This window comes from Vidua macroura, chromosome 4, assembly GCF_024509145.1.
Source record: "Vidua macroura isolate BioBank_ID:100142 chromosome 4, ASM2450914v1, whole genome shotgun sequence".
Classification (NCBI taxonomy): domain Eukaryota; kingdom Metazoa; phylum Chordata; class Aves; order Passeriformes; family Viduidae; genus Vidua; species Vidua macroura.
In genome coordinates this window covers 73007357-73027472 of record NC_071574.1, presented here as the reverse complement: position 1 = coordinate 73027472, position 20116 = coordinate 73007357, and the positions used below count along the sequence as shown (strand labels likewise).

The window sequence follows — 20116 nt, the reverse complement described above, 5'->3', positions numbered from 1 at the left end:
CTCCGTGTGCCACGCCCACCCCAAACTGCCCCCCAGCTCAGATTTTGGCTTTAGGTCCAGGTGGGTGAAACTTGATCCTTCCTGCGAGGGATGGAGCGCGTGCAGCAGGGTGCCAGTAGGGCCAAAATCCCCTTTTTGGGAACGTCGCTGCCCTGGAATTCCCAGCGAGCCCTGGGAGCGATCCCCAGGGAAGGGAACGGCTCCGATCCCCAGGGAATTCACCCTGGGGCTGGAAGCAGATGGAGATGGGTCCGTGCTGAGGGCTGGGCTTGTTCCAGCCGAGGCGCAGCCGATCAGGGTTCAGGGAATGGTGGCTCCATTGTCAGGGAATGGTGGCTCTGTTTTCAGGGAATGGTGGCTCCGTTTTTAGGGAATGGTGGCTCCATTGTCAGGGAATGGTGGCTCCGTTTTTAGGGAATGCTAATTCAATTGTCAGGGAATGGTGGCTCCATTTTCATGGAATGGTGGTTCTATTTTCATGGAATGGTGGCTCTGTTTTCAGGGAATGACAGTTCTATTTTCAGAGAATGGTGGCTCCATTTTCATGGAATGGTGGTTCTGTTTTCAGGGAATGGTGGCTCCGTTTTTAGGGAATGGTGGCTCCGTTTTTAGGGCATGCTAATTCAATTGTCAGGGAATGGTGGCTCCATTTTCAGGGAATGGTGGCTCCGTTTTCAGGGAATGGTGACTCCATTTTCAGGGAATGCTGGTTCATTTTTTCAGGGGATGGTGGCTCTGTTTTCAGGGAATGCTGGTTCATTTTTCAGGGAACGGTGACTCCATTTTCAGGGAATGCTGGTTCATTTTTCAGGGAGTAGTGGCTCCATTTTCAGGGAATGCTGGTTCATTTTCCAGGGAATGGTGGCTCCATTTTCAGGGAATGGTGGTTCTGTTTTCAGGGAATGGTGGTTCCATTTTCATGGAATAGTGGCTCAGTTTTCAGGGAATGGTAGCTCAGTTTTCAGGGAATGGCAGTTCTCTTTTCAAGGAATGCTGGTTCATTTTTCAGGGAATGCTGGTTCATTTTTCAGGGAATGGTGGCTCCGTTTTCAGGGAATGGTGGCTCCGTTTTCAGGGAATGCTGGTTCATTTTTCAGGGAATGGTGACTCCATTTTCAGGGAATGCTGGTTCATTTTCCAGGGAGTAGTGGCTCCATTTTCAGGGAATGCTGGTTCATTTTCCAGGGAGTAGTGGCTCCATTTTCAGGGAATGCTGGTTAATTTTTCAGGGAATGGTGGCTCTGTTTTTCAGGGAACGGTGGCTTGGTTTTCAGGGAATGCTGGTTCATTTTTCAGGGAATGGTGACTCCATTTTCAGGGAATGCTGGTTCATTTTTCAGGGAACGGTGGCTCCATTTTCAGGGAATGCTGGTTCATTTTTCAGGGAATGCTGGTTCATTTTTCAGGGAATGCTGGTTCATTTTTCAGGGGATGGTGGCTCTGTTTTCAGGGAATGGTGGCTCTATTTTCAGGGAATGTTGGTTCATTTTTCAGGGAATGGTGGTTCATTTTTCAGGGAATGGTGGCTCTGTTTTTCAGGGAGCAGTGCCGAGCTGCCTGCCCTTCCCGTGACACTTTGGGACAAATTGCAGCCAGGTGCTGCAGCAGCCCCCGCGGGGATCCAGCAGCAGCCCAAGGCTTCTCTTCCCTCCAAGGTTTTTTGCAAAACCCCCAAGTTCTGCTGCCAGGCTCAGGTCGTTTAAACCTCTCCACATATTCTTCCAATTCTCATCTATGGCAAATTTAGAGCAGCTTTCATTTCAGGGAAAATGTCCTTCACTTCCTCCAGGCCAGGAGGAACAGCTTTGTTCCCCTTTCCTGGATTTTTTTTGGAGCAGGACAGGGAGGAGATGGCTGGGACATCCCAGTGGATTTGATTTGGGGTCTCCATCTGCTGCTCATCACTTTTGGTTCCTCAGGGAGGCTGGGAAAGGCTGGGATGCAGCAGGGTGAAGGAGCTCCAGCAGCACCAGGGATGTTCCCTGATCCCATATCTTCAGGGAAGGTGGGATTTGGGGTTTTCAGTTAAAATCTCTGCATTTTGGGGGTGGGTGTTGACTTGGGCCAAGCTCACCTGTGCCTTAGGATTGTTTAGGTTGGAAAGCCCTGTGAGATCTGAGCCCAGCACTGCCCAGGCCACCACTGCCCCATGTCCCCAAGTGCCACATCCACAGGGATTTTGAATCCCCCAGGGATGGGGATTCCCCCATTTCCTTTGCAGGTTTGGGAGGGAATTGTGGGTCCTGATGTGTTCCCATTCCTGCTGTTGCAAACACCTTCCACAGACACATCCTCTGGGCATCTCAGGCCTTTCAAAACTCGGGAATTAGGCAAAAAAAAAAAACCCCAAAACATTCAGAAAAGGATATGGCTGGGTGGGGACAGCCTGCTGGAGATGATCCTGCTGGGCTGCAGGGATTTTCCCTGGCATTCCAAGTGTGCAGCAGGAGCAGAGGGCACAGAGCCACAGGCAGATGCCTCAGGCAGATTTGGGAAGAGTTTAAGAAGCATTTGTAGGGAAAAACTCAAGCCAGATCTTGGGAAGAGGAAAAGCTGTGGGGTGCAGCTGCCTCGGGGTGTTTGCTGTGTCTGATGCTGGGATGGGTGGGAGGGGGGAGTTTGGGGCAGAAACTGCTCCTGTGTGTCCAGAGGGAGGAGCAGGAGGTGTCTGCAGGTGTTGGTGTTTAACCTCCTCCCTGAAGGCAGAGGCTGAGGGAGTTGTGCAGGTAAAATCCCATTTCTGCTGCTTCCCCACTGATCCCCATCCCCCTGAGCCCTCTTTCCCTTGGTGTGCCCGTTAAAAACAAGCAGAGGTTTCCTCTTAGGGCATCTTCTGCTCCAGGGTTGTTTTTTTTTTTCCCATTTTTTCAGCTTCCCAGAGCAGTTGGGAAGCCCTTGGGAAGCTGTTCCTGCTTGGCACTGGGGATCAGAGTTCCCAGGCAGGGATGGGAACGCTTCCCAGGCGTTGAGTGTTTGGGGTTTCCTGGGATTGTCGCGTTCCCGGCGCTTTGTCCTCAGGATCCTGCTGGGGACCGAGCTCTGGATGTCTCAACTGTGGCCTGCTCCCTCAGGAGAACATCTCCAAAGGCCGTGGAAAGTCCTGGGCTGAGCAAAGGAAGGTTCTGGAGAGGAGCAGTTCTTACCCCTGGGCTGCTCTGGGGTTGTGGCAGCCGGGCTGTGGGAACTGGAACCTTCCATGGGGTATTGGGAAGGAATTCCTGGCTGGGAGGGTGGGGAGGGGCTGGATGGAATTCCCAGATTTGCTGTGGCTGCCCCTGGATCCCTGGCAGTGCCCAAGGCCAGGCTGGATCCAGCTGGGACAGTGGGAGGTGTCCCTGCCATGGATGGGGTGGGATCGGATGGACTTCAGGGTCTCTTCCAACCCAACCCATTCTGGGATTCTGGAGCCCCTCTGCTCTGGAGCCAGGCTGGGAGAGCTGGGAATGTTCCCCTGGAGAAGGGAAAAATCCAGGGAATGCTCAGAGTCCCTGGAGGGGCTCCAGGAGAGCTGGAGAGGGACTGGGGACAAGGGACAGAGGGACAGGAGCCAGGGAATGGCTCCCAGTGGGAAAGGGGAGATTGGGCTGGGATCTTTTGAAGGAATTGCTGGCTGGGAGGGTGGGGAGGGGCTGGGCTGGAATTCCCAGATTTGCTGTGGCTGCCCCTGGATCCCTGGCAGTGCCCAAGGCCAGGTTGGACACTGGGGCTTGGATCCACCTGGGACAATGGGAGGTGTCCCTGCCCGTGGATGGGGTGGGAATGGGATGATCCTAAAATCCTTTCCATTCCAACCCATTCCATGATTCTGTGATAATTATTGCTCTGATAACTTGTCCCTCCTGTTAATTTGCCCTCTAGACCAGCACCCTCTTCTCCACTTGCTGATGTGTCCATGAAGGTTCACATCTCCTGGATTCTTCCTCTTTCCAGTACTTTTCCCCCTATTTCCAACTTAACCCAGATTCGCTTTTTCCTCTCCTTTTGTTCTGCTTTGCCTCTTTGCAGCCTCTGTTGTTTCTTTCCATCCACATTTCATTAAAACTTGGAAAAATCCATCTCTGCCTTGTCATCCTCGGGAGGAGCTGGTGCTGGGGGAGTGTGGCAGCATGGAGAGAAGCTGGAGGAATTTTCCACCTCTGTGCCTTGGTTCCCTGGATTCTGAGTGGGAAACCTGCCCAGACATGGATGTGCTCCTGTCCTGCAGCCAGGGCTGGCTCCTCTCCAGGGATTTGTGGCTGGTCCCAGGGGAAGGTGGCCAGGTCACCTCTCTGTGCACCCAGGGCTGGCTGAATTTATTGGTGCTGTGTCCTCGTCCCTCCCCTTCCACCTCACAGCGCAGAGAAGGACAAAAACCACAAGATTATTCTGGAATTTAGGCCCAGCCTAGACTGGGATCAGCTGGGACGAGGACTCTCCTGGCGTCTCCTCCCTGGGCTCTCCAGAGGTGCCCCAGGAATGCTGTGGATGGGCTGGGGGGGGGGTTTGGGTGTCTTGGGGTTTGCAGAGGCCCCCACGGCCCCGGGGCTGGCTCAGGGCTGCTCCTGGGGATGCCTCGTTGGGATCAGGGGGGCAGAGCTCCTGCAGGGAAGAACCCCTGGCCCTGCAGCGATGCCGAGGGCAGATCCCAATCTCCAGGTGCTCCAGGGAGCTCTGAGGCCTTTGGGCTGTGTCTCAAACGTTGGCTGCTGGGACTTTGGGGAAAGTTGAGTATTTGGCAGGAATACCTGTGAGCACTTTGCTGAGAGGAATCCCGGAATCCCGGCGTGCTTTGGGTTGGAAGGGGCCTTCAATGCATCCATTCCATGGGCAGGGTCACCTTCCACTATCCCAGCGTGCTCCAGCCTGGCCGTGGACACCTCCAGGGATGGAGCAGCCACAGCTGCTCTGGGAATCCATTCCAGGGCCTCACCTGCCTCGGAGTGGAGAATTCCCTCAGTGTCCTCTTCCTGCTGCTGCTGCTGCTCCCCATCAGCCTCCCCCAGGGCTTCCCAGAAATGCACGGGCACAGGAGAACCTGGAGCAGGAGAACCTGGAGATCTCTTTGTGACCAGAAATCCACTGGTAGAGGAGATCCTGGATATCTCCGTGACCAGAAATGCACTGGAGCAGGAGAAGCTGGAGATCTCAGTGACCAGAAATGCACTGGCAGAGGAAAAACTGGAGATTTCTTTGTGATCAGAAATGCACTGACATTGGAGAACCTGGAGCAGGAGAGCCTGGAGATCTCAGTGACCAGAAATCCACTGGCACAGGAGAACCTGGAGATCTCTCTATGACCAGAAATTCCTTGGCAGAGGAAAAACTGGAGATCTCTTTGTGGCAGGAAATCTACTAGCACTGGAAAAACTGGAGATCTCTTTTTGACCAGAAATTCCTTGGCAGAGGAGAACCTGGAGATCTCAGTGACCAGAATCCACTGGCACTGGAGAACCTGGAGATCTCTTTGTGACCAGAGATGCTCTGGCACGGGAGGACCTGGAGATCTCCATGACCAGAAATCCACTGGCAGAGGAGAACCTGGAGATCTCTTTGTGACCAGAAATCCCTTGGCAGAAGAGAACCTGGAGACCTCCATGACCAGAAGTCCACTGGCAGAGGAGAACCTGGAGATCTCTTTGTGACCAGAACTGCTCTGGCACAGGAGAACCTGGTGATCTCTCTGTGACCAGAAATTCCTTGGCAGAGGAAAAACTGGAGATCTCCAGAAATGCACTGGCACTGGAAAAACTGGAGATCTCTCAGTGACCAGAAATGCTCTGGCACAGGAGGAGCTGGAGACCTCTCTGTGACCAGAAATGCACAGGCACTGAAAAAAAATGGATATCTCTTCGTGATCAGAAATGCACTGGCACTGGATAATCTAGAGCAGGAGAACCTGGAGATCTCAGTGACCAGAAATGCACTGGCACAGGAGGAGCTGGAGATCTCAGTGACCAGAAATGCACTGGCACGGGAGGACCTGGAGATCTCTCTGTGATCAGAAATTCCTTGGCAGAGGAAAAACTGGAGATCTCTTTGTGACCAGAAATGTACAGGCACTGAAAAAACTGGAGATCTCTTTGTGACCAGAAATCCTTTGGCAGAGGAGAACCTGGAGATCTCTGTGACCAGAAATGCTCTGGCACTGGAAAAACTGGAGATCTCTCAGTGACCAGAAATGCTCTGGCACAGGAGGAGCTGGAGATCTCAGTGACCAGAAATGCTCTGGCACAGGAGGACCTGGAGATCTCTCTGTGATCAGAAATTCCTTGGCAGAGGAAAAACTGGAGATCTCTTTGTGACCAGAAATGTACAGGCACTGAAAAAACTGGAGATCTCTTTGTGACCAGAAATGCTCTGGCACAGGAGGAGCTGGAGGTCTCCATGACCAGAAATGCTGTGGCACAGGAGGAGCTGGAGATCTCCATGACCAGAAATGCTCTGGCACAGGAGGAGCTGGAGGTCTCTTTGTGAGTTGAAGTGTTTTCCTTCGGGCTCGCTGGCGAGTGACACAAGTGGAACATGGAACTATTAATGAGCAGCTCTGCAGGGAAAGGGAATTCGTGTCCTGTGGATCAAAGGAATTTGCTGGGTATTAATTCCATTTATTTACAAGTTCAGCTGCTTTGTAAACGTCTCCTCGTCGGGCCGTTCCTGTTAACAGCGGCTGGGGCTGTTTTTAATAACCTTTTATTTGGAACAAAGCTGGCAGAAATGTTCTCTGCTTTCCTTCAGGGTTGGTGGCATTGCCTTCAAGCTTCCCCGGCCTCAGAGGCTGAGCTTTAACCCCTTGGTAGCAGCGGGATCTGCTCCAGACACGGAATATCTGGAAGCACTTGGCACAGCCTGCAGGAATCTGGTTTAGTTCTCGGAGCCCAGCATTTGACATGCAATTAAAAGGCTGCGAGCTTTGCTCACTCTTATAAATTTCTTTTGCAAGCGTGGCTGTTGAAGTGCGCTTTTATCGGCCACCTGTGCCCGCTTGGCTGTTTCACAGAGGGGCACTGGCCCCGTAAATGGGAGTTTTCCACATGTCCCCTTTCAGGGGTGGCTGGGGAGTGGGGCTGTTGGTGCAGCTGCAGCTGGGAGAGTTTGTGTTTGCAGCTACTGCAGGTCTCCTTTGGGAAGGGAGCTCGTGTGGGGCCAGGGATGCACACGTGGGGCGTTCCCCGTGGAGAGCTGACTGCAGAAAGTGCACAGGGAGAGGAGCTGTTCCTTGGCCTTCCGGAGCTGGACACAAACCTGGAAGGTTGGAGCAGCCCTGACCCTCCATGTGGTCTGTTGGGAGGCATCTCATGGCCTGGAATGAGAAATACAAAGTGGAGCTGCTGGAGAGAGCCCAGAGGAGGTCATGGAAGTGCTTCCAGGGCTGGAGCCCCTCTGCTCCAGAGCCAGGCTGGGAGAGCTGGGAATGTTCCCCTGGAGAAGGGAGAATTCCAGGGAATGCTCAGAGTCCCTGAAGGGGCTCCAGGAGAGCTGGAGAGGGACTGGGGACAAGGGACAGAGGGACAGGAGCCAGGGAATGGCTCCCAGTGGGAAAGGGGAGATTGGGCTGGGATCTTTTGAAGGAATTCCTGGCTGGGAGGGTGGGGAGGGGCTGGGCTGGAATTCCCAGATTTGCTGTGGCTGCCCCTGGATCCCTGGCAGTGCCCAAGGCCAGGTTGGACGCTGGGGTTGAATCCAGCTGGGACAGTGGGAGGTGTCCCTGAACATGGATGGGGTGGGGTTTAGGGTCCCTTCCCACCCAAGGCATTCCAGGATTGTGCAGAGCCCACCCTGCATGGTGCTGCTCAGCCCCGTGTGTTGCACTGGAGCTCCAGCTGGGAGGAGCCCGAGGGAGCGCGAGGTTTGGTTTGTAGGGCACAGCCAGGGGAGGTCTCCTTCAACCTCCTGCTCCCACTTTTAGGCCAGGCTTTTCTTGGGGTGTTACCTCAGAAACCTGCGTGGATGAGGCTGCAGAACCTCTGGGGGCTTTCCAGTAAGGACCAGTCGTGTTTTGCTCCTGCACCTTCCTGGTGACCTCCTGTGGGGACTGAAGGTTCCTTCAGGAGCCTTTTCCTCTGGGATGCCCCAGCCCCTGACCTCATCACGGGTCTCCCCCTGTCCTACCTGGGCAGTACCATCCTTGTCCCACTCTTCCATGGGGTCCTTGGGACGTGGTGATTTCACAGAACCATGGAATGCTTCGGGTGGATGGGACCTCAAATCCCACCCATTCCCACCCCATCCATGGGCAGGGACACCTCCCACTGTCCCAGGTGGATCCAACCTGGCCTTGGGCACTGCCAGGGATCCAGGGGCAGCCACAGCTGCTCTGGGAATTCCAGCCTGCCAGGGAGGAGTGAAGGGCTCGTGGTGGGAAGCTTTGGGATCTGGTGAAGGTGCTGAAGTCTCCTGTCCATGCCCTGAGCTTTGTGTGCAGGGCCTCAAGACGGGGAGGTCCTTCTGTGAGATCACGGTCCTGGAATGCGGATTTATCCCATCCAGGGAGACTTGGATTAGCTCTTCCACCAGCAGGGACAATGAAATCCCATCCCCCAGGCAGGGATGATGGGATTTACGGAGGGCGCACGTGGCCCAGCCCTGGCTCTCGCTCCTCCCTGTTTTATGGAAACCTCTGGAATCTGGGAATGCTCCCAGGTGTCCCCAGGCGCTGGGGCTCAATCCTGCAGTTCCTGTGGGATTGTGGCCAAGGACTGGACACCACTGCAGGCATTCTCTGTCTTTATTCCACGAATCCCATCTTCCTCCTCTCCTGTTGCTCTGCAGGGATTTTCTCTGCAAAGCTCTGCCCACCTTGGAGTCGTTAATTTTACACTGTGCTTTTATTTTATGTAGAAATAAGGACAGGATGAGTTGGCTAATTGGATTATTTCCCTCATTTTATCAGTTCTTGGCTTATGGAGCCTTAATGTCCACGCTGGGACTCCCCAGCTTGTTCCATATACCCCAAAGAGCTTTTTGGGAGACGTTTTCCCCCTCGGAACTCCAGATTTTGGGTGCCACGTCCTCTCCCCTTTCCCTCCCCGGTACCAAAGCCCGCTCTGTGTGATGTGGTTTCTAAATCCCAGTAATTTGCTCTGAGTCAGAGCCTTCCCATCCCGAGCAGCCACGAGGCTGAGGAGAAGGAGCTTTTGTGCCTCGTAAAGCCCTGGGAACAGTTGCTGCTGATAAAATGTTGACAGACCCCCTTGCTCGCCGCTCCCCGTGGTGCCACTGCAGGGAAATGTCACTGCTGGGACAGCTTGTGTACAGCTGAGCTTTATCACAAACAAACAAGGCTTTGGAAGCCTCCAGTGATTCCCATTTTCTTTTTCTTCCCCTTCCTCCAAGCATTTATTTGCTTTTCTCCCTTTCAAGCCGAATTTATGGCTTCCTGGCCCCGCCGATTTCTGATTGACTTAAAAAATCATCGTAAAAAAAGGCCCCTGCGTAGATGGAGCTGCTGAAATGCCTCCAAGGCGTTGTTTATAGGTCCATGTTCCCCCTCTGCCGAGGGAAAGTGAGGCTTTAATGCCTTCCACATTTCCTGGGCTCGGATACAGAGCACTGCGGCCTTTGGAGATGCTTTTTGCTGCGTTTTGCTGCTTTTTGGGATTCTGATGAAAATGTTGGCGGCCAGGGCCGGGATTCTGCCTCTCAAGGTGAGGCTGATGTGTCTGGAAGGCTCAGGAGTGGCTCTGGTGGGAGCTGGAGAGCTTCCAGAAGGTGCTGTTGGATGAGTCTCACTCCAGAGGGATTGGGGGGGTGAGAAATGCCAAGTTTTTCCAGGCTGGACAAGCTCCAAGAGCAGAAAAACCTCAGAAACTTCCCCTGGTCCCACCGTGGCTTACAAAGCCCCGTGGAGCTCCAGCCCTGTCCCACCATCCCCACGGGCAAGCAGGGAACACGTGGTGGGATGGAGATGGAGACGGAGCAGGGACATCTTGGTCACCTCATCCCTGGCTGAAGTTTGGGTTGGAATTCCCAGTCCTGGACACTTCTGTTGCATTCCCAAGGGAATGGGAGTTGAGGCAAGCAGGGAACACGTGGTGGGATGGAGATGGAGATGGAGATGGAGATGGAGATGGGGATGGAGATGGAGATGGGGATGGAGATGGAGATGGGGATGGAGATGGAGATGGAGATGGAGATGGAGATGGAGATGGAGATGGAGGTGGAGGTGGAGGTGGAGGTGGAGATGGAGCAGGGACATCTCAGTCACCTCATCCCTGGACACCTCCAGGTGTGTCCATGGCTGGAGTTTGGGATGGAATTCCCATTTCTGGACACTTCTGTTGCATTCCCAAGGGAATGGGGGTTGAGGTAAGCAGGGAACACGTGGTGGGATGGGGATGGAGATGGAGATGGAACAGGGACATCTCGGTCACCTCATCCCTGGACACCTCCAGGTGTGTCCATGGCTGGAGTTTGGGATGGAATTCCCGTTCCTGGACACTTCTGTTGCATTCCCAAGGGAATGGTGGCGGAAGGAGCGTTCAACCTTCTCCCCAGAGCTCACCAGTGCCTCATCCACCTCTTCCAAGCCCACCCCTCCGTTATTTAGTTAATTTTCCTCCTGCAGCCACCTGGAATGGTTTTTGGGAGCACGGCTGGCCTCCCTTTGTCCTTTCTCCTGCCCCATTCCCCCTGGGAGAGGCTCCCTGGTGAGTCCTGTCCTCGATGGCCACCCCGTTGTGCTCAGGGCTACCAACCTGGCCGGTGCTGGGCTCCCCTTGGGTTTTTTTCCAACCCCGTGGAATATTTAGGCATCGGTCACAGTTTTATTTAGGAGACACTGCAGATTTTGCCCTCCTAAGAGGTTTTTTTCCACCTTCTGCCCGTTGCTGGGGGCTGTGGGGTGGCCACAGGCTGCTCCTGCAGGGACACAGGATGGACACGGACGTCCAAGGACGCGGAGCTGGCGCAAAGCGGAGGCAGCTGCTCGCTTTGGCTCTAGGATTGTTCAGCGTCTGGTTTTCCATGTGGAAAAATGGATTTTTCCTGGCCTGTCTCGCCTGATGGTTCTTCGTGGGGGCAGCTCTGGAGTAATTTGGTGGAGATTTGTCAGTTGTGTGTCCCAGCTCAGCCTTGGAACATCCAGAGCAGGGATGGGACAGGTGAGGAGTCCCAGGGCTCCTTTTCCATCCTGGCATCAACCTGAACCTGCAGAAAACCCCTTGGAACTGCAGGAACCCCTTCTTGATTTTTGTTTGTTTGTTTGTTTTTGGGGTTTTTTTTGTTTTTTTTTGTTTTTTTTTTTTTTTTTTTTTTTTTTTTGTTTTTTTTTTTTTTTTTGTTTTTGTTTTTTGTGTTTTGGGTTTGTTTTTTTTTTTTTTTTTCTGTTCAGGTTGGGATTGAAAGTGTTTGAGATGGCGTTTTGTTTTTGGATTTTATTATCTTTTATTTATATCATACTCTTATAAGTTTTGAGTTTTACAGTATTTTACTAAAATGGCTCTGTGTTTATTTTGATAAGGTCTTTAAGGGAAAACCTATCTAATTAACAAATGATAATTACATTATTTTTATTTTTAACTTAATAACCAATTATTTATGTCTGGTAATGTGGACTTTTTGGTCTAATCATAAAATATTACTTTAACTTGTGAAGAAGAAGGGCTCTGAAACTCTCATCTTGCCTTTTATGTATTACTATGTTTTAAAACTTTAACCTCTATGTTTTTTTACTAGGTGATATTACACACTTCTATTCGAACTATACACTCATACTCCCATTGTTACCAATTAATTTTGGAAGCTTTCTTGGAAACTCTGGGTTCTCTTGAGGGTCTGTGCTTTTCACAGACCTAAAGTCTAAAATTCTTAGCATCTAGGGTTCCAACAATCCCTTTTTGCCTGAATTTCCTGGAGCAGGAGCGTGAGGGAACTGCTGTGGCCCTGAGGGGTCAGCTTGGATCATTGCGCTCCTGGTCAAGAAATGTGGGATTTTCTCTGGTCCTGGTGCCCCAATAACTCCTTGTTTGCATCTAAAGGAAGTGGCAGGTGATGAATTCTGGGTTTAGGGCATAACTTGGGTCCAGGCTCTGGTTTTGCTGCCCCAGGTTTGCTTTAGGAAGGCTGAAAGAGGATTCCGTATGGGCTGAGTGTGTCTCTGCTGTGGAAAGGTGGACAAAATCCATTTATGGGGTGAGCAGGCCTTGGTAGGCTGGGCTTTGTAGGGGATTCTCCTTCACAGGGGGATCTGGTGGCCCTGGTTTCCCTCTGTCCCCTTCCCACGTCATCAGGAGCAGAAGATTAAAAATAGAAAGGAGCAACTTGGCTCAAGTTCCTTAAAGGGCAGCAATTTCTACAGTTAATCAGAGAACCGTGGAGTGGTTGGGGTTGGAAGGGACCTTCAGGTTCATCCAGTGCTGGGACAGCTCCCCTGGACCAGGGTGCTCCAAGCCCCAGTGTCCAACCTGGCCTTGGATTCCAGCTGTTCTGGATTCCAGTTGTTCTGGATTCCAGTTGTTTTGGATTCCAGTTGTTCTGGATTCCAGTTGTTTCAGATTCCAGTTGTTCTGGATTCCAGTTGTTCTGGATTCCAGTTGTTTCAGATTCCAGTTGTTCTGGATTCCAGTTGTTCTGGATTCCAGTTGTTCTGGATTCCAGTTGTTTCAGATTCCAGTTGTTCTGGATTCCAGTTGTTCTGGATTCCAGTTGATTCAGATTCCAGTTGTTTCAGATTCCAGTTGTTCTGGATTCCAATTGATTTGGATTCCAGTTGTTTCAGATTCCAGTTGTTTCAGATTCCAGTTGTTCTGGATTCCAGTTGTTTTGGATTCCAGTTGTTCTGGATTCCAGTTGTTTTGGATTCCAGTTGTTTTGGATTCCAGTTGTTTCAGATTCCAGTTGTTTCAGATTCCAGTTGTTCTGGATTCCAGTTGTTTTGGATTCCAGTTGTTCTGGATCCCAGTTGTTCTGGATTCCAGTTGATTTGGGTTCCAGTTGTTCTGGATTCCAGTTGTTTCAGATTCCAGTTGTTTCAGATTCCAGTTGTTCTGGATTCCAGTTGATTTGGGTTCCAGTTGATTTGGGTTCCAGTTGTTCTGGATTCCAGTTGATTTGGGTTCCAGTTGATTTGGGTTCCAGTTGTTCTGGATTCCAGTTGATTTGGGTTCCAGTTGATTTGGGTTCCAGTTGTTCTGGATTCCAGTTGATTTGGGTTCCAGTTGATTTGGGTTCCAGTTGTTCTGGATTCCAGTTGATTTGGGTTCCAGTTGATTTGGGTTCCAGTTGTTCTGGATTCCAGTTGATTTGGATTCCAGTTGATTCAGATTCCAGTTGTTCTGGATTCCAGTTGTTCTGGGTTCCAGTTGTTCTGGATTCCAATTGATTTGGATTCCAGTTGTTTCAGATTCCAGTTGTTCTGGGTTCCAATTGATTTGGATTCCAGTTGTTTCAGATTCCAGTTGTTCTGGGTTCCAGTTGATTTGGGTTCCAGTTGTTCTGGATTCTAGTTGATTTGGGTTCCAGTTGATTTGGGTTTCAGTTGATTTGGGTTTCAGTTGATTTGGGTTCCAGTTGTTCTGGGTTCCAGTTGTTCTGGGTTCCAATTGATTTGGATTCCAGTTGTTTCAGATTCCAGTTGTTCTGGGTTCCAGTTGTTCTGGGTTCCAGTTGATTTGGGTTCCAGTTGTTCTGGATTCTAGTTGATTTGGGTTCCAGTTGATTTGGGTTCCAGTTGTTCTGGGTTCCAGTTGTTCTGGGTTCCAGTTGATTTGGGTTCCAGTTGATTTGGGTTCCAGTTGTTCTGGGTTCCAGTTGATTTGGGTTCCAGTTGTTCTGGGTTCCAGTTGATTTGGGTTCCAGTTGTTCTGGGTTCCAGTTGATTCGGGTTCCAGTTGATTTGGGTTCCACAGGTGCAGAAATCAAGAGAGGAAGGCCACAGAAATGCCCTTCCTGGCGAGAGCTCCTGTCCCCGCTCTGGGCTCTGTGCCGTGGTGACATCCAGCGGATCACAGGCGTGTCCTGCCTGACGTGCGGCCCATTCCCGTGGCAGAGGCTTTGGAAGGATTGAGCTGGGGTTTTGCTGCCTGTTCTTATCTGTCAGGCTCCAGTCGCTGTGATGTCGCTCCAAACCAGCGCGGGCAGCTCCTAAATCTGAATTATCCCTCAGTGCTCTGGGCTGAGGGCACGTTTTATTTACTTTATTTTATTTTATTTTATTTTATTTTATTTTATTTTATTTTATTTTATTTTATTTTATTTTATTTTATATTTATTTTATTTTATTTTGTTTTATTTTATTTTGTTTTGTTTTATTTTATTTTATTTTTATTTATTTTATTTTATTTTTTATTTATTTTATTTTATTTTATTTTATTTTATTTTATTTTATTTTATTTATTATTTATTTTATTTTGTTTTATTTTATTTTATTTATTATTTATTTTATTTTATTTTAATTTTTTATTTATTTTATTTTATTTTATTTTTTATTTTATTTTTTATTTATTTTATTTTGTTTTGTTTTGTTTTATTTTATTTTGTTTTGTTTTATTTTATTTTATTTTATTTTATTTATTTTTTTATTTTATTTATTATTTATTTTATTTTATTTTATTTTATTTATTTTTTTTTTATTTTATTTTTTAAATTTTATTTATATATTTTATTTATTTTTATTTCTTTAATTTTTTTTTAATTTTATCCCTGCTTTAGGAATTCCAGCTGAGCAGGTCAGGTTTGTGCACAGGAACAGAGGAATTCCCAGAGCTGAGCTCGAGGCCTTGGCACTGGGGATGGGATTTGGGGTTGTTCCCATGGGAGGTGCTTTGACCACATTCCTGTGCTGGAAAAGAGGGGTTTGGTCATCACAACCCAACAACTCTGATCCTAAGTGCACTTAGAGCATGAAAAATCAGATTTCACCCGGGCTTTTCCTTTCTCTTGGGGTTTAATTGCAGGGAAGGGGCTGTGGGGGCGTTGGGCTGCGGGGCCTTTGGGATGGGCTTGGGGGAGAACGCTGCGTTATTCATTTGGTGTGTGCACGCTCTGGGCTTCCAAGGGCAGGCTCCCACTTCCAGCGTGTTCTCTGTGGCTTTCCCAGGCTTTGACAGGCTGATCCAAGGCTTTAGCTCTTGGAAACCACTTCAGTGGGGCCTGGGAGCCGTGGAGATTATCCAAGCTGGAGCAATCAATCCCTTATGTCCCGACCCGCCGGAGATCCGGGGCTGAACTTCCCTTCACTGACTCCTCGGACTGAATCAACTCTTTTTTTTTTGTAAAAACCAATTTTTAAATCATTCCTCCTTCTGAGTTACGGGCAGAGCGAAGGGGGCTGGGATTGGGAGACCTCGAGCTGGAGGCAAACTTGGGCTTTGTATGGGAGCCAGGATTTATTTTATTTTACACCATCCCACGGCCGTTCCTGAGGTGGTTTCTCCTTCCCTCCTGGTGTCTGTGAGAATCCAGCTCCTCTTCTGTTGTTTCTCCAGTCTCATCCAGGAGCTTTGCTCTTCCCTTGGCTCCTGTCACTCTGGATATTGCAGGATGAGGGAGCAGCCATGGAAGGGAAGGAAAGGAAAAAGAAGAAAAGAAAGGGGAAAGGGGAAAGGAAAGAGGGGAAAGGAAAGGAAAAAGGGGAAAGGAAAGGAAAGGAAAGGAAAGGAAAGGAAAGGAAAGGAAAGGAAAGGAAAGGAAAGGAAAGGAAAGGAAAGGAAAGGAAAGGAAAGGAAAGGAAAGGAAAGGAAAGGAAAGGAAAGGAAAGGAAAGGAAAGGAAAGGAAAGGAAAGGAAAGGAAAGGAAAGGAAAGGAAAGGAAAAAGGAAAGGAAAAAGGAACTGATGGTGTTGGTGCTGCAATCACACAAATTCTCAGCCAGGTGGGGAGAAGGGCAGGCCCTGCTGGGGGCTCAGCACTTCCCAGGAATGAGCAAGGGAAGCAGGAAAGGCAGGAGTGTGTCCTGGGGGAATCCTCTGGACGTGGACGTGGCAGTCGAGGGGCTGCTGTGGTGTCCCTCGTGTGGCCATCCCAGGGGACTTGGCCACATTTGGGTTCTTGGGAGGCTGAATTCCAAGGGATCAGTGGGGAGGGGCTGGGTTTGAGCAGGAGCTGCTCTGCTAGAAGAGTGGTCAAGCTCTGGAGCAGCTCCTCAGGGCAGGGGTGGAGGCGCCGTCCCTGGAAGCGCTCAGGGACAAGTGGATGTGGCACTTTGGGATAGGGTTGAGTGGGGACGGGCTATTCGGTCAAAACCTGGACTCGATGACCTCAGAGGGCTTTCCCAGCCTTTCTGGTTCTGTGGGAAGCCCAGGGGAGCCTTTGGACAGCTGTAGCTGAAGGAAATGAATGGAATAAGTTTGTTTTTAGCTGCTGGAGAACTATGGGATCTCCAGGCCTGCACTGCTGGGGCTTGTCCTGGACACCAAATCCAGGAGTCAGGAGCCTCCAATCCTTTAGAAACTCCCTCAGCAGCTCTGATGCTCCCAAATCCCTCATTTATTTCCTTCCCATCCCCATTGACTGCGTTAGGCTGACGTGTGAGGTGTCACATCCCTTCCAGGGTCCCTCGCCTTTCCCATCCCTGTGATCTCCAGAGGTGTAGCTCATCCTTTCCAGCTTTGGGAAAAATGCAGCACAGCCACTTTCTCATTTAGATGAAAAAAAAAAAAAAAAAAAAAAGCTTTATAGGGTTGTTTTTGTACAAAAAGTCTCCAGTTGGGGTTGGTAATCAGTGAGGGGCAGCCTTTTGTAGTGCCTGGGTAAATCTGTTCCAGCGCCACGAGCAGACGGGTGTTTACATTAGCGTGTTAATTCCTTATATTTGGGGAGTTCTGATCCATGGAAAAACAAAGTAATGAAAGGGTTTTTTTATTCTTTTTCTTCCCCCCCCCTCTTTCTCTCTCTCCATAAATTAGAAACATTCACTTTTAGGGATAAAAAAAAAAAAATTGTGAAGTTAGAGGCAAAATTATGGCATTTATTATCTTGAATTTCCATGACTGGTTAATTTTGCCTGTGTGTGGGTGGCTAAATAATCCTTCTGTTTCCGAAATCTTCCCGAGGAATTCTTTGTTAGTGCAGCGAGACAGACGCCCACTGTGGAGAGTTGAAATGGTCAAATCCCAAATCCCAAATCCCAAATCCCATCCCGGGGCCGGGCGGGCGCCGGGGATGGCGGATCGGCAGCGGGGGCTGAAGGGATTCCTCATTTCCACTGGGTTAATCCCCGTGCTGCTCACATTTGGGAATTCCAAGTGGGGAAGGGGCAGGGGTGGAACTTCTGGGGGATTGAGGCCTCTGCTCATGCAGAGATGGCTCTGGAGCATCTTCCCTGCAGGTTTGGTGAGGGAACACCCGTGGGAAGGCAAAGGAGCCTCCTGCCAATCCACAGAAAGGGATTTGGGATAATTTCTGGGTTTCTGCAACCCAAGTTACTCCCATCTCCCACCTTCATCCCTCTCTCCTGGTGCAGCTTTTTATTCTGAGGTCTTTCAGAGCCCTCAGGAACTGCTTTGCTCTTTGCCCATCTGTGGTCATGGAATCATGGAACGGGTTGGGCAGGAAGGGACCCTTAATCCCATCCAGTGCCACCCATCCATGGCAGGGACACCTGCCACCATCCCAGGTGGATCCAACCTGGCCTTGGGCACTGCCAGGGATCCAGGGGCAGCCACAGCAAATCTGGGAATTCCAGCCCAGCCCCTCCCCACCCTCCCAGCCAGCAATTCCTTGCCAAGATCCCAGCCCAATCTCCCCTTTCCCAGTGGGAGCCATTCCCTGGCTCCTGTCCCTCTGTCCCTTGTCCCCAGTCCCTCTCCAGCTCTCCTGGAGCCCCTCCAGGGACTCTGAGCATTCCCTGGATTTTTCCCTTCTCCAGGGGAACATTCCCAGCTCTCCCAGCCTGGCTCCAGCCCTGGAGCAGCTCCGGGTTCTCCTCTGGGCTCTCTCCAGCAGCTCCACGTCCTCCTGCTGTTGGCCCCAGGGCTGGGGCAGCTCTGCAGGTGGGCTCTCACCTGAGGGGCACAGGGACACAATTCCCACCTTTCCTGTGGGATCAGCCCAGGGCACAGAGGGGTCTGGGCAGGGCCATTCCAGCCTCACCCACAACACCCCAAATCCCTTTCCCGAGGATCCTGGTCCCTCTGGAGCAGACCAGGAAGGGCCAACATCCAGTGGGACACCCAGGCTCCCCCTGCCAGCCCCACGTGGGCCCTGAAGCTCAACAACCCCATTGAGAGGCACTTTGGAGCCATTTTTATTTTTTTATCCTGGATTGAAGGAGCTGGGGTGGGGGGGGGGGGGGGGGCAGAAATGACATCCTGGATTTGGGATTTCATCCTGGCTCACACAATCCCCCGGGAAGGGTTCGCCCCGGTGCCTCGCGCGCGGCCCTTTTGAAAGCCGAGGCTTTTAGGAGCCGAACGTTGTGAATACCTTGGGCTCAGTGGCATATGCAGAACAAATGTGAATCAAACACAGAAATAATTCCTTCAGGAATGTTATTTATTGATGTGGGAGCGCAATACTACACTGTTTACAATAGAGAGTTAAGTGGGATTTGGGGTTTGCTGGGAAGTTGACAGCTTGCGGTCCCGAGCAAAATTTCTGCCTTTTGTGGGATGAAAGAAGAAAAGCTGTGCTCTTGAAATGGTTATTTAGAAATGATTGGGAAGTTTGTTCCCTTTCCAGGCGGGGGAGAGGCTGCCAGGCCTGCGGTCGCCGCAATGGTGAAATTTTGGATGTGAAAGAGCTCACAGAAGTCTGTTTGCATTAGAGTAACGAGATAAAGAACCTCGCGGGGCTGCCGGGGCGCGCCGGGGGACGCGGGCGGGCGCGGAGCCCTCCCGCTCCCTTTCTCACGGGTAAGGATTTGGGGTGGCCGAGGCTTGGAGCAGGGAATCACCCAGGAACGGAGCCCGTGGAGCTTGGGAAGGGGCTGGGGGATGAGACAGAGCTGTGGGAATGACCAGGCTCTGTCACCTCTCGCTGGCTCTGTTGGGTTTTGGTGCCAGCGGGGTTTTTTCGGGGCAGGTTTTTGTCCCATCCCCTCCTGGGTCCCCCCGTGGAGGTTCCCGACCTGCAGCAGCAGCGCTGGGAGGCTGGCAATGAAATCTGGGCCCAAGAGGAGGAAGTGACCTCCTCGTGGATTCATTTTATCCGTTCTGTGCCAGAGGCTTTTGCCATAAAAGTGCAAATTTGGTGCTGACGCGGCTGCTGGGCTCTGCTGGCTGCCTGCTCCCTGGGATGAGGTGCAGGGAGTGCTGTGCACTGCGGGCAGTCTGGGAATGCTGTCACATCCAGAGCAGGTCCCAGTGCCTGATGTGTCCCTGTCCCTGCTCCGCCGCAGTGAACCCAGTCCTGCTCTGGGACGGGTGACATCCACCCCCCCTTCCTGCTCGTGCGTGGGGAAGTGGAGAAAAGCCTGGGATAGCTGGGAGGAATTCCCAGGGAATGGCCTGGGATAACGTGTTTGGAGGTGCTTCCATGGAGTAAAAGCTGAGGAAGGGGCTCCAGGGGGTCCTGCAGCACTTCATGGGCAATGAGGGGATTTGTGGAGGCAGAGCTGGTCTTGTCCAGCGATTGAAGGACAATCCAGACGTTCACCCTGAGAGAGCCCGGAGGAGAATTCCTTGGTCTGGCACAAACCTGTGCTAATCCTTCCAGGTGCTGTGGGTTGTGTTTGGGATCCTGCTGGATCCTTCCCTTCCTGCTGGATGGGGACGTGGCAGAGATCCCATGGGAGCAGCAGGATCCCGTAACCCTGGGCCACTTCTGGCCAGAACCCGGAGTCTGTGGCCAAGGAGGTTGTCCAAGTGCTTGGACTTGGCAGGAAGGTCACGCTGTGGGACAGCTGCCCTTGGAACTGGCTTTGTTACACCCTCAGCTGCTGGGGTGCCTGTGCAGGGCCAGGAGTTGGGCTGGGTGATCCCTGTGGGTCCTTCCAGCTCGGGGTATTCCATGGTTTTATGATGGTGCTCATCAGCCACCGCAGTGGCCCGGGCAGTGACACGGGCTGGTGGCACTGGGACACATCACCAGGGCTGAGGTTGGGCTGTGGGTGGTGTCATCTCTGCTCTGCTCAGGGCTGCTCCGAGCTGGGTTGCTCATGGTGCTGCCCAGGGTTTGTAGGACACCAAAACCCTCCGAGGAAGGAAGTTTCCATCTCCAGCCCCACCAGGCTCTTCAGCTGCCGTGGCTTTGCTTGAGGCTGT

General features: G+C 51.3%; 1 protein-coding gene and 1 long non-coding RNA gene across 3 annotated transcripts in view; one reads left to right on the top strand and one right to left on the bottom strand.

The window, feature by feature from the left end:
* Nucleotides 1-20116, top strand: part of EXOC6B (exocyst complex component 6B) — a 320629-nt gene that overhangs the window by 75216 nt on the left and 225297 nt on the right. The gene's annotated exons all lie outside the window — the stretch shown is intronic.
* Nucleotides 6580-8373, bottom strand: LOC128805924 (uncharacterized). The gene is made up of 3 exons (XR_008436646.1): nucleotides 8089-8373; nucleotides 7910-8002; nucleotides 6580-7279 (listed from the first exon to the last, which is right to left on the bottom strand). It is a non-coding gene; the product is annotated as an uncharacterized LOC128805924 (long non-coding RNA).